At 39.2% G+C, this 11,970-nt stretch overlaps 1 long non-coding RNA gene across 1 annotated transcript; it reads right to left on the bottom strand.

Annotated features, from left to right (window-relative positions):
• Positions 1-885: 885 nt before the first annotated feature.
• Positions 886-11,103, bottom strand: LOC110742545. The gene is made up of 2 exons (XR_002520338.2): positions 10,802-11,103; positions 886-1,080 (listed from the first exon to the last, which is right to left on the bottom strand). It is a non-coding gene; the product is annotated as an uncharacterized LOC110742545 (long non-coding RNA).
• Positions 11,104-11,970: the final 867 nt, after the last annotated feature.

Genomic DNA, 11,970 nt, shown 5'->3' on the forward strand with positions numbered 1-11,970 from the left:
AAATTTCAGAGCAAATGATTGGGCATTTTATATCTACTTAAATAGAAGCTGACTAAAATTACTCCACGGGAGAAGATAATTTCAGTTTTTCAAAGTACCCAATCTCCAGGTAAATAACAATTCTTGAAAATTGTTAAAAAATGACAAAACTGTTATACCCAGGGAATTAAAAGAAAGAAAACAGGATAAATGTCAATAGTGCCTGACCCAATGGAACTGGCCAAACAATAAGGTCAACACTAACTGGTGAGAGCAGAACACAATTTAAAAAATGTAAAATGGGGAGCGATAATAGTTACGAAGAAGAATAATGAACCTTCCAAAAATATGGCCCCCAAATATCAAAAGACTCAGGTTTGCACTCCTGTTACCAGAGCAATCTAGAGAGTAATTAGGGGATCGGCACTATGTATGAAATTGAATGCATTACTTATCTTCTTCATTTGAAAAAAATCAATTTATTAAATGGTTCCCAGATGCCTTTCTATTTTGGAATTGCTGACCTTCTATGACTGGGAAATGTTCTTCTGTTCAGTGGACCTCAATAGCGTAACTTAACCTTTGCTGCAATATACATATCCTCTTAAGATAACAATAACGTTTTTAACTGGATGCAACTACAAATATGAAAATAACAAAACCCTTTTAAATACTGATCCCTCTATATAGGAGTTCCCATTATTGATTAAATGGGCCACTTTATCTAATGCCCCCCAAACTACTCAACCAGGAAACTATAACGTTTTCTAGAAGGACAAGTTTAGTAACGGGCAACTCAAATGAGCATTGCATTCTCTTTCCACCACTTAATAGCTCTTTGATTTGGGGTAGCTTACTTAACCCTTCCCAGCTGATTTCCTCAAATGTAAAATGGACACTGTTACCTTGTAAAGACCAAATGGTTTATTTTATAAGACATGACTTGTACAACATAGTAGCCAATGCAGATCTCTTCATTGCCTCTGTCATTGTTTACAGATGATATTAAACTGATTTTTACTATAAGTAGGTCACATCAGCCCACAGCTTTTATGAGTGTTATCTTTCAGCAGTCCTCAAGCTTAGAACAAGGATCCAGACCTGGAAACCAAAGATATATGTCAGCTCATTATAAGGAAGAAATTTGTAGTTGTGTCATCTTAAAATGCATATGCTTTAGTTTGCAGTGAATTCCCAAAAATGAAGTAGAAACTTCAAATCCTTTCAAGGGATGCTACTCTAAATCAATTTCTAAGACCACTCAGCACATTAATTCTTTAGATTAGTTACCTATGATTCACTTCCATCCCAATTACCTGCTGAATTACTTTTCTAGTGCTGTGCATCAAATGACCACAAAGTGGCTTAACACAAAACACACTTATTATCTATAGTTTTCATAAGTCATAAGTGCAGCATGGTTCAACACTCTGCTGAGGGTCTGAAAAGTCCAAAATCAATGTGTTGTCTGACTGAACTCTTCTCTGGAGGCTGTGAGGAAGGATCTACTCTAAGCTCATTTAGATTGTCAACAGAATTCAGGTCTAGTGGCTGTAGGACTAAGGTCCCTGTTTGCTGGATCTTGACCTGGGGGCACTTTGGTCTTTTAGAGATGACCTATATTTCTCATCACATGGTCCTCTTTATTTCTGAAGTCAGCAACACTGTGTCAAATCCTTCTGGTGCTTCTGATCTCCCTGACTTCCTCCTCTGGTGCTAGCCAGAGAAAATTATCTGATTCTAAAGAACTTACCTGCCTAGGTTAGCACCATCTACATGATTTCTGATTTTAAGTTCACTGACTTGGGATCTTAGTTACATCTTTGAAATCCATTCATAGTAATGCTAGACTTGTGTTTGTCTGAATGACTCGGAAAGCCATCCTTACAATTCTGCCTACCACACTTGCTTGGATCAAACTTTCTTGCCCAATTGTTATTATAAGACAGTGTCACAAACCGAATGAAGTAAACTATTTGCATTTCATAAGTGCTTGAAATACACTTATGAAAATGTACCTTTTCTTCATAGATCTTGTCCCTGTTCTTAATTAAGCATTTAGTTTTTGTGATTGATTATAATTACTGTATACCCATTTGACTGTAAGAACATGTCTATTGTTTTCCTCACCATTGCACCCTCGATGTCTATCATTATTGATTAATATGTGATAGGTGCTTAGCACATATCTATTAAATGAGAAGCAAAATAAGTACACAAATAAACATGGGATATTTCTGTTACTGTATCTGAATATAGAAAATTCATTATTTTTGGAAATATAAATTTTTCAGTGAACTACAAAATTACTAGGTATGAGTTCTGTTTGCATTTTTTTAAAAAAATGCCTAGGATGAAAAGGGCATAAATAAGACTTTTCATTAACTTTTCACATAGCATCTGTCCTAAGGCTTATCGTGACATATTTCCCCAATTTAAATCTCTTCTTACTATATGGCTAGAATAATCTTCGGATATTGCACATCAGAGCATATCATTTGATATAGCACCACAACCAAATAGCTCCCTTAGTGGTTTCCTTAGTTTCCTTTTGATGAACGAAGAAATTAAAAGTCATAGTCCAGCCTGAAGTCCCATGGTTATATTTGTACCAGTTGAATAACATCCCTCCCTAATTCATGGTTACTTGGAACATCAGAATATGACTTTATTTAAAATTGTGGTTGTTGCTGATGAAATGAGATAAGTTGAGGCAATGCTATATTAGGCTGGGTCCTAAATCCAGTAGGGCTGGGGTCCCTATAAGAAGGTCATTTGGAGACACAGACACAAGGAAGAACACAGTGGTAGTGAAGGTAGAGATTGGAGTCATGCTGCCACAAGACAGGGAAGGCCAGGGATTGCTGGAAACCACCAGAAGCTGAAAAGAGGCAAACGATTCTTTCCTAGTGCCTTCAGAGGGAATGTATTCCTGCTAACACCTTGATTTTGGACTTCCAGCCTCCAGAAGAGTTAAGAAAATAAATGTAGGTTATATTAAGCCAACACATTGCGGTACTTTGTTATTTTGTGTTCCTTAGTGAGTTGAGCTATCTTTTATTTTGAGGGTTTTGTCCAGGCTGTCTCCTCCATACCCATTACTTATATGAAAACCCTTTGTGATACATTGTGTGTATTGTGTGTTCTGTGTGATCTCCAGCATTCATCTTTCAGGGGCACCTAGGAAAAACACCATCCCCACCTTGGAGACATACTTGGTTCTGCCTCTGCAATGCCTGCATGTCTGTGCCCCAGAAGGTTCAGGATCCTTGTGTTTCTAAGCTGCAGGGAGGGGGAAAATACAGTTTCTTGTACCACATTAGCTGTGGGATCCTCTTTCATTGAAAACTCTAGCCAAGCATGTATTGTGAGAGAGAGCATGTAATTCTGTATGAGGGCATATGACACCTATGCCAGAAAATTCCAAATTAACATATGGATGCCCAAATCAATAAGATCAAGTACATTTCCACAAATTTCCTTTATTCATAAAAGTGAGCTTCTGAGGCAACCAGTAAGTTATTTTTCCAACTTACAACCTGGTTTATTGTGCTAGGCAGCAAATGAACTCTGAGCTACTAGAATCTACCAGGAAAGGCCAAATGAAATTTTGAAGTTGGTTCCTAATATCTGGAATATTTTCTAGTTTCTTCTCCCTTCTTGCTGCCTTCTATTCACTCAAGTGTTAACTTAGTTCTACCTCCTGGAGAAAGTTGTTCCTGATTTTCAGACTGGGCTACTTAATTTGCTCTCATGCTGTCCAACTGTAAACACTTTCCCTATAATGGCAACCTTGTTTGTTTAGTTGTTGATTTTTTAATACCAGACCGTGAGCACCCTTGCTATTGCCTGGCACAATGGTAGGAAAATAGTAAAAGCATTTAATACAACTTGTTGAAAGAATGAATGAACTGGTCTGAGGTTCAGAATAACTTTGGCATTCCATAAGTAGGTCTATGTGCTATTTTCCATGATACATATAATAAAAACCTGAGAAATTATTTCTTATTTAAAGTTCTAAGGCTGACCAGGTGTATTTTTTAACAGAATCATCTCCATATGTTCAGCCTCAAAAGGACAATAACACCACTTTATACTCATTAGAATAGCTATTATAAAGAACAAAAAAGGAAATAACAAATTTTGTCAAGGATGTGGAGAAATTGGAATGCTTGTGCATTACTGGTGGAAATGTAAAATGCTACAGCCACTGTCAAAAACAGTATGGCAAGTCCTTGAAAGATTAGAGATAGAATTACCATATGATCCGGCAATTCCATTCTGGGTAAATACCCAAAAGAATTGACCCAAGAACACAAAGAGATATTTGTACACTGTGTTCATAGCAGCATTATTAATAATAAAAGGCAGATGCCACCCAAGTAACCATCAATGAATAAATGGACGAGCAAAATGTAGTATATTAAAACAATGGTATATTATTCCTGCTTACAAAGGGGCATTCTGACATATTCTACTGAGAGGTGAAGCCAGCTGAACTTCCTGGGTCAAGTGGGGACTTGGAGAACTTTTCTGTCTTACAAGAGGATTGTAAAACGCACCAATCAGTTAAGGGGATTGTAAAATGTACCAATCAGCATTTTGTAAAATGGACCAATCAGCAAGATTGGAGGATTGAGAAAAGAGCATTCTGATAGTACAGAAACAGGACATGGGCAGGGACAAATAAGGGAATAAAAGCTGGCCACCCTAGCCAGCAGCAGCAACCCACTCAGGTCCCCTTCCATGCTGTGGAAGCTTTGTTCTTTTACCCTTCACAATAAATCTTGCTGCTGCTCACTCTTTGGGTCTGAGCCATCTTTAGGAGCTGTAACACTCACCGCAAAGGTCTGTGGCTCCATTCTTGAAATCAGTGAGACCATGAACCCATTAGAAGGAATGAACTGCAGACACACTACAACATGCATGATCCTTGGGGTCATTATATAAATGATATGAGCCCGTCACAAAAGGTAAATATTCTATGATTTTTCTTATATGAGGTACTTAGAGTGTTTAAATTCATAGAGACGGAAAGTAGAATAGTGGTTCTGTCCAAGGGCTGGGGGAGGGGGAAGATAGGGAGTTATCATCTGATGGGTACTGAATTTTAGTTGGGAACATAACAAGAGTTCTAGAGATGGATAGTGGTAACGATTGAACAACAGTATGAATATAATTAATACCACTGAAGTATACACTTAAAAATGGGAAAAATGGTAAATCTAATGTTACGTCTATTTTGCCATATTTGAAACCATTTAAAAATATCACTAAGAAGACAGTAACAATAGAATGTCAATAAAAATTTAAATCTCTCAATTGACTTAGAATATTTGAAGGAAAGTACTCGCAAGTACCCATCCTTCATTAACTATCTTTCCTGGATTCTCTGCATATCAGCAACATGATAAATAAGGATGATATGATCAATTTATTAATATAATATATCCAATATATAGAGATGTTTTAAATTAATCTTTGATGGGGTTATTTTACAAAATAGGCATTGGACAAATTGTTTCTGGAATTAAGGAAAAGCAGATCAGGTAGAGTCTCAGGATTTCTAAATCAGCACTCTCTATTGTATCTTGCATATTCATGATTTATTAAGTGTTCTCATTGTTGGTAGCATCCCAGCACTGACACCTTATCATTAGATTGCTCAAGAAGAAAAGCTTAATAACACTGAAATTTGAAGTTTAAGTTTTTTGATTTTCCACATGAAATAACTTCCTGAGTTATTTAAACATAAGCTGAGACAGTCTAGGGAATTATTTGAAATAAATATTGAGAAAGAGAATTCATTTAAATGGAGTTAATCCTCCCAGAAATGGATAGCAACAAGATATTTAATCACTGCATATCCAGTTAAATCACATTCAGAAACTGCTGGAAATTGAGCTGAGACAACTTCCTTAATTTAGAGGACAGTGTAATACTTAAGACTTTAATCCCTTTATGATAGATATTGGACTTAGGACTTTGGCACAGTTTTCATGATAAAACTCTTGCTCTTATTAAGATATTTTATATATTAGTCAGTACAAGTCATTTGTAAATCAACTAAATGCACGAAAACAGAACTCTCTGCTTGAGACAACATGAATATTGACATTCAAAAAAATCTGAAATGGTGATCTATTGTATGAAAACCTGTTTAAAAACTGTTTAAAAACTTTTCTAGGACTGTTTAAAAACTTTAAGAAAAATAGGTATGGGCCCTTCACCATACAAGGTCAGAGAAACTCAGAGTCTAGGATTTCTGCATTTTTGTTTTGAGTGCTAAAGAAGAGATAAAAAGAACATATTATGTGGTAATAAGACTAGAACCTAGAAACCATATGGCTTGGGCACTTTTACTGAATGGAATGTGAATAGTAAATTTTGATCTGATATATGTCATGTAAAAGTTACAAAGCATTCTCCATCAAAAACTCAGAAAATTAAATTAAAAACATATATCTTATCCCCTTTCCAGTAGGTAATATAGCCTCAGTAGTGAAATATAAGTCCATGAACAGATTTCAAATTAAATTCCTCGTTGTATGAAAATAAAAATCCTATAAATAATACAATTTATTATATGTTTTGCCATCAAAAATGCTAGCATAACGCTTATATACACTTTCATGACTTAATAAATCTTTATCCCAAAGTAAACAACTTACAGAATTAAAACTCCTCTGTGAAAAGAATATATTAATTTATTGCATCAGGTAATACCCACATAAGCTAAACAAAAGTTATTTCCAAATATCTATAGTCTCTAATGCATTTTAAGAAAGAAAAAAAAACTACTTATTTCTAAGGATCAACTTGGCAAATATAACAGTAAATTTATTTACTTGGGAACGTATCTTTAGAGAAAATATAAACAAAGCTACAGCTTGAGAATATGCTTATTGGATTATTTAACTAAATAACACAAGTACTTTGCAAGAACTAACAGAATTTGCAATGGTATTTTACAGAGTTCTGAGGTATAGACTCCTGTGATATTGTGATGTAATATGAAATTTTTTTTGGTCTCTGCCTGCTCCTGGTTCCTTGCACAGAGCTCTTAAACCCTCAGGAAACTCCAAAGTGATGAGTGTCTTTTGCATGCTAATGAGATGACTGGTGGCTAGGGTCCCCTAGGTAGCTTCAGGATGGGGGCTGGTCAGCAGAAAGACCAATACATGATTACATGATTAGGGAGTTGAGAGTTTCAACTCCATACCCTGTAACCTTTGAGAAAGTCTGTGTGATTCCCCTGAGACTTATGAATCTTCCTAGTGTCAGCTGAATCATCATGAGGTTCATAAATTTGGAAAGGAGAGCTTTATTTCTCATAAAGGGTTGCAGCCTGTAAGGTGGCCTTTCTGTTAGGCTGGGAAGTGTAGCATCCAGTGAAAGTGCTTCAAGGGAGGGAAGCATAAGACAGGAATTTAGGCTTACCAGGGTGGCTAAGTGTACATATTCTATAAGCTATAAGAGGACTCCTGAATATTTATGAAATGAGAAACATGAACATGCTCGATGGAGCTTCATGCCTCTTCACAGATTGCTTGTTTAAAAATTGTAGCATTAGTGTAATTTGAGGGTGGACTTTTGGGTCTTCTGATATCAAAAGGTGACACAAAACCCTCACTGAGCAACCTCCTCAAATCTGCCAAAACCTATCTGGGATGGTGGTCAGTTTTCAGGAAGGGATTCATTGTGAGACTGGTGAGCTGTGAAGTTGAAACTGCAAAGAGGAGCGGGAGTTCGGTGGTAAACTCAGATGATGGGCTGAAGGCAGTAAAGGAATGTGTCCTCCTTTTCTTGTTTTCCAGAGCTGGCTTCTGCTCATGCCTTAGGAAAGGATTCTGGCTAAAGGTTAATAAATAAGGAAGGGACATACTAGGTGTCATCAACCTCCTGTCCTGTCATAGCCTAGAACCTTTTTTTTTTTTGAGATGGGGTCTGGCTCTGTTGTCCAGGCTGGAATGCAGTGGAGCGATCTTGGCTCACTGCAAGCTCCGCCTCCCAGGTTCATGCCGTTCTCCTGCCTCAGCCTCCCAAGCAGCTGGGACTACAGGCACCCGCCACCACACCTGGCTAATTTTTGTATTTTTAATAGAGACGAGGTTTCACCATGTTAGCCAGGATGGTCTCGATCTCCTGACGTCGTGATCCCCCCGTCTCGGCCTCCCAAAATTCTGGGATTACAGGTGTAAGCGACCGCGCCTGGCCTAGAACTCAGTTTTTAAAGTTTCCCTGGCATCCTGTTGGCCAAGACACAAGGGGTTTGTTCAGTTGATTGGGTGCTTGGTTTTTTGTTTTTTGTTTTTGTTTTTGTTTTTTTTGAGACAGAATCTCACTCTGTCGCCCAGGCTGGAGTGCAGTGGCACGATCTTGGCTCACTGCGAACTCCACCTCCTGGGTTCACGCCATTCTCCTGCCTCAGCCTCCCGAGTAGCTGGGACTACAGGTGCCAGCCACCACACCAGGCTAATTTTTTTGTATTTTTAGTAGAGACAGGGTTTCACCGTGTTAGCCAGGATGGTCTCAATTCTCCTGACCTTGTGATCTGCCTGCCTCGGTTTGATCCTTTCATCATGATGCTAGCTGGTTGTTTTGCCTGTTAGTTAATGCAGTTTCTTCATAATGTTGATGTTCTTTACAATTTGGTATGTTTTTACAGTGGCTGGTACCGGTTGTTCCTTTCCATGTTTAATGCTTCCTTCAGGAGTTCTCGTAAGGCTGGTCTGGTGGTGACAAAATCCCTCAGCATTTGCTTGTCTGTAAAGGATTTTATTTGTCTTTCATTTATGAAGCTTAGTTTGACTGGATATGAAATTCTGGGTTGAACATGCTTTTCTTTGAGAATGTTGAAATCAGCCTCCACTCTCTTCTGGCTTGTAGGGTTTCTGCAGAGAGATCCGCTGTTAGTCTGATGGGCTTACCTTTGTGGGTAACACGACCTTTCTCTCTGACTGCCCTGAACATTTTTTCCTTCATTTCAACCTTGGTGAATCTGATGATTATGTGTCTTGGGATTGCTCTTCTTGAGGAGAATGTTTGTAGTGTTCTCTGTATTTCCTGAATTTGAGTGTTGGCTTGTCTTGCTAGGTTGGCGAAGTTCCCCTGGATAATATCATGAAGAGTGTTTTCCAACTTGGTTCCATTCTCCTGGTCACTTTCAGGTACACCAATCAAACGTAGATTTGGTCTTTTCACTTAGTTCCATATTTCTTGGAAGCTTTGTTCGTTCCTTTTGATTTTTTTTCTCTAATGTTATCTTCATGCTGTATTTAATTAAGTTGATCTTCAATCACTGATATATTTTCTTCTGCTTAATCAATTTGGTTATTGATAGTTGTGTATTCTTCACGAAGTTCTTGTGCTGTGTTTTTCAGCTCCATCAGGTCGTTTATGTTCTTCTCTACATTGGTTATTCTACTTTGCAATTCAACTAACCTTTTTTCAAGGTTCTTAGCTTCCTTGCATTGGATTAGAACATGTTCCTTTAGCTTGAAGGAGTTTGTTATTACCCACCTTCTGCAGCCTACTTCTGTCCATTTGTCAAACTCATTCTCTGTTCAGTTTTGTTCCCCTGCTGGTGAGGAGTTGTTATCTTTTGGAGGAGGAGAGGCATTCTGGTTTTTGGAATTTTCAGTATTTGCACTGGTTTTTCCCCATCTTTGTGGATATATCTACTTTTGGTCTTTGATGTTGGTGACCTTTGGATGGGGTCTTTGAGTGGACTTGCTAATCCTGTTTGTTTCTTTTCCTTCTAACGGTCAGGCTCATCTGCTGCCAGTCTGCTGGAGTTTGCTGGTGGTCCACTCCTGACCCTGTTTGCCTGGGTATCACCAGTGGAGACTCAGAACAGCAAAGATTGCTGCCTGTTCCTTCCTCTGGAAGCTTCGGCCCAGAGGAGCATCTGCCAGATGCCAGTCAGAGCTCTCCTGTATGAGGTGTCTATCGGCCCCTACTGAGAGATGTCTCCCAGTCAGTATACATGGGGGTCAGGGACCCACTTGAGGAGGCAGTTTGACCCTTAGCAGAGCCCAAATGCTGTGGTGGGAGGTCCACTGCTCTCTTCAGAGCCTTCAGGCAGGGATGTTTAAGTCTGCTATAAGGCCTTGACTGGTGCTGCTGCTGCCTTTTTTACAGAGATGCCCTGTCCAGAGAGGAGAAATCTGGCAGTCTGGCCACAGCAGCCTTGCTGAGTTGCAGTGGGCTCTGCCCAGTTCAGTCTTCCCAGCAGCTTTGTTTACACTGTGACCGTAAAACGACCTACTCAAGCCTCAGCAATGGTGGACACCCCTCCCCCAACCAAGCTTGAATGTCCCAGGTGGATTTCAGATTGCTGCTGTGCTGGTAGTGATAATTTCAAGCCAGTGGATCTAGTTTCCTGGGTTCCATGGGAGTGGGACCTGCCAAGCCAGACCACTTGACTCCCTGCCTTCAGCCCCCTTTTCCAGGGGAGTGAATGGAGTTCTGTCTTGTTGGCATTCCAGGCCTCACTGGGATATGGGAAAAAAAAGAACTCCTGCAGAGAGTTTGTTGTCTGCCCAATTGGCTGCACAGTTTTGTGCCTGAAACCCAGGGCCCTGGTGGGGTAGGCACTGGAGGCGATCTCCTGGTTTTTGGGTTGTGAAGACCATGGGACCAGTGCAGTGTCTGTGCTGGAGTTCCTCTGGGTCAGACCCTTATGGCTTCTCTTGGGTAGGAGAGAAAATTCCCAAACCCGTTGCTCTTCCTGGGTGAGATGATGCTCCATCCTGCTTCGGTTCACCCTTCATGGGCTGCACCCACTGTCCAACCAGTCCCAATGAGATGAACCAGGTACCTCAGTTGGAAATGCAGAAATCACCCGCCTTCTGCATTGATCTCGCTGGGAGCTGCAGACTGGTGCTGTTCCTAATCGGCCATCTTGAATCCCCATTCAGTTCATTTCTTTCTGTAGTGACTATTACAGAGGGTATAAAAAAGAGGTATTTTTACTAATACACACAATGTTTTTATATAAAATGTTGCTATAAAATACAACAATGTGTGAAAAAATATGAACGTGACAATTTTCAGTTTAGAGGACTTCTGTTTCTGAGACAATTCTTTTAGAGAAAAATAGAGACAATAATGGAGGCATGGGAAAGATACAAAAAATGAAATTAATGATGTTTTCCCCTTCCTTTGATATTTAGAATTAAAATATCATCTAACCTCATTATATTACTTTAAGATTATATATATATTATATGTAATCATCCTAATATATGTATACATATATTTCTCTTTGATTGGGATTTATAATTTTTTCTAATTTGGGATCAACAACGATTTTTACAAATATCTTGATTTTCTCCAGGACAATTAGTGCTTTCCTACAGGACAGGTAACTGTTACAATGGTGGTAATAAAGAGTGAGGACATACTTTCTCTTTAAGAATTAAAAACAGGCCCAGCATGTGGCTCATGCCTGTAATCCCAGCACTTTGGGAGGCTGAGGCAGGCGGATCACCTGAGGTTAGGAGTTCAAGATCAGCCTGGCCAACATGGTGAAACCCCGTCTCTACTAAAAGTACAAGAAGTAGCCGGTCATGGTGGCATGCACCTGTAATCCCAGCTATTGGGAGGCTGAGGCAGGAGAATCACTTGAACCCGGGAGATGGAGGTTGCAGTGAGCCAAGATGGCGCCACCGCACTCCAGCCTGGGCAATAAGAGTGAAACTTGATGTCAAAAAAAAACCACAAACAAACCCCAAAAACAAAACCAAGCCACGGAGTTGAAACAGAGCCAATGTCCTTTTATTAGATTGGTACAAAAGCAATTGCTTTTATGCCAACCTAATGCATGGTGTCATGAGTCCAGGGAAATGGAGGCTAGGCTCCAAAATATTGTTACAAAGAGGGCATTTCCTATCTTAATAACAGTAATTTTGGACAAGAGAATATTGAGCTTTATGTCACTTGCAACCTTAAAATCAACTGCAATTAATTTACATTGATAATGACTAT

The sequence above is a fragment of the Papio anubis genome, chromosome 2 (assembly GCF_008728515.1).
Source record: "Papio anubis isolate 15944 chromosome 2, Panubis1.0, whole genome shotgun sequence".
NCBI classification, from domain to species: Eukaryota; Metazoa; Chordata; class Mammalia; order Primates; family Cercopithecidae; genus Papio; species Papio anubis.